We start from the raw sequence: 2,612 nt of genomic DNA, 5'->3' as shown, positions 1-2,612 counted from the left end.
ATATATATATATATAAATAATTATTCGTAATTCTTAAACATCTATATGGTACGGAATTGTCATCTATACTCCACAACGTTACCAACTCAATTTAAACTGTTCGAGATGTGCACTGATATTTGGCAAATTATTGGCTACGCTCCAAAGGAAGGAAGATACTACGATTAGTAAAAAAAAGGGGTGTTTGTTTTTGCTGACCACAACAAAATAAATGTATGTGCAACGTAAATAACGTATTGTTACAATATAGTATTGTTGATTGTATTCGCATGTTATCATTTCATGGCAGTGCAGAAATGTCAACTCCACGGAAATGTGTAAATTTTACATGGTCAGAGATTTTACATGTCCTACTCCCCTTCATTTTTGCAGACCTTTCAGCTCTCATGTTCATAAGGTGTGTTATCGTTTTCATTGTAAGTTACTTTTTCTTGTATTGGCCGTGGGGGCGTTATAATGTGACGGTCAATCCCACTATTCGTTGGTAAAAGAGTAGCCCAAGAGTTGGCGGTGGGTGGTGATGACTAGCTGCCTTCTCTCTAGTCTTACACTGCTAAATTAGGGACGGCTAGCGCAGATAGTCTCGTGTAGCTTTGCGCGAAATCCGTAACAAACAAACAATATATATATATATTGCTTAAGATTCTGTGTGTGTGTATTGTTTAAGGTTATAGTTTTTAAAATTAGAAGTGGAAGTTTTCAACACTATTACTGAACCATTGGTAATCCGTTCATGTTAATCCATACATTAGCTTACTAGAACTGTATCGAAAAACAACGTGATAAAAAAAATGATATGCTTATCACGGTGAGGAACATGGCAGAAGCTGTTGCTTCCATTATAAGGTGTTGCTCTTTCTTTTCCATTTTTTTTCTTCTTCTTTTGCTTATTTGATACAAACACTCTCCAAATAGAACAACTGTAACGTTGATAGTTGTGAAAGTATGTACAAGAAATCATAAGGTCAGTATTTAACCTGTTAGTTAATTATGATAACGGCAAAAACATCAAAGGAAATGGGTTCAAGTACTGAATGAAGAGTTGTACGCTAGGAAACAGTGAAATTGACTTTTTAGATAAAAGTTTATTTTAGTAGGTGGCGACGTAATACTTTGTAAAAGACGTCACTGATAAGACGAAGGATGTCTGGCGAATGTATAATTAGCATAAGTTTATGACGTCACTGGTTATAAGAAGTAGGAAGCCTGGTGAACATATAATTAGTATTAAGAGTATAAGCTTATGACGTCGCTGATTATAAGAAGTAGGAAGCCTGGTAGACATATATAATTATCATAAAAGCGTAAGCTTATGACTCCACTGATTATAAGACGTGGGGAGCACGTGGAATGTATGATTAGCATTAAGAGTATAAGCTTATGACTCCACTGATTATAAGACGTGGGGAGCACGTGGAATGTATAATTAGCATTAAGAGTATAACCTTATGACGCAACTGATTATAAGTAGGAAGCCTAGTAAACATATAATTAGTATTAAGAGTATAATCTTATGATGCCACTGATTACAAGACGTGGGAAGCACGTGGAACGTTTGTTTGTTTGTTTGTAATTAAGCACAAAGCTACACAATGGGCTCTCTGTGCTCTGCCACCACGGGTATCGAAACCCGGATTCTAGCGTTGGGGGCCACGACGCAGACATACCGCTGTGCCATTGGGGGCCACGTGGAAAGTATAATTAGCATTAAGAATATAAGCTTCTAATGTTTTTGTTTTGTTTTTTCAACAGTTTACGTACAGTCAAAAATGGAAAAGTGAAATTATTATTAGAGAAACTATATGTGTATAAGAAATGGAAAATAAAAAAGTTTATTGTTTTATCACAAAGCTACTCAGTCAGCTATTTGCCCTCTGTCCACCGCGGGTAATCGATACCTGGGTTTTGGTGGAGTGAGTCCGTGAACTTAACGCTGACCCACCGAGAGTTAACTTTGAGAATTTCGCCCAAAGCTACACAAGGGCTATTCGCGTATGAGCATCCCTAATTTTGAACTCATAGACTTGCAGCTAATCAACACCACCCATCATCAACTGTTGGGCTACAATATATTATGTGATCGAAATAGTAGAATTTTAACCATCACTTATAGCGTACCCACGACTCCAAAGCACGTCGCGAATCAGAATTCCTCGGATTCACAGTCCGGGCATGTTAACCACTAGACAACGTTCTTATCGAATACTAGTTGCTTGAATAAAGAGAGCGTATACATACATGGTAAGTGTTACGGGGCTGGGGCGAAGTGGTTAGCGTACTTGGACCGTGAATCCGAGCGTTCATGGCTCAATTACTGTTGCTGCAAAGTTGTGCCCCACACCATGGGGCCGTGGGTGCGATATGAAAGTAACGATGAAATCCCGCTTTTCAGTAAGACGAGAGTGTCCCAAAATTTAGCGGTGGGTGATTTTGATTAAGTGCTTCTCTCTCTCTAGTTCAAAATTAGGACCGGCTATGTGCACATAACCTTGGTTTATACCTCTGCACGAAACATTCTGAAGCAAACAAACGGACTGTTTGTTGCTATTTGTTTATAAGCACTGACGAAACTCAGCTCTGCTTCTTTTCGGAATCTAAAACCTAGTTCAAAG

This window comes from Limulus polyphemus, unplaced genomic scaffold (genome assembly GCF_000517525.1).
Source record: "Limulus polyphemus unplaced genomic scaffold, Limulus_polyphemus-2.1.2 Scaffold1415, whole genome shotgun sequence".
Classification (NCBI taxonomy): Eukaryota; Metazoa; Arthropoda; class Merostomata; order Xiphosura; family Limulidae; genus Limulus; species Limulus polyphemus.
Note: the sequence above shows the minus strand (reverse complement) of the source record.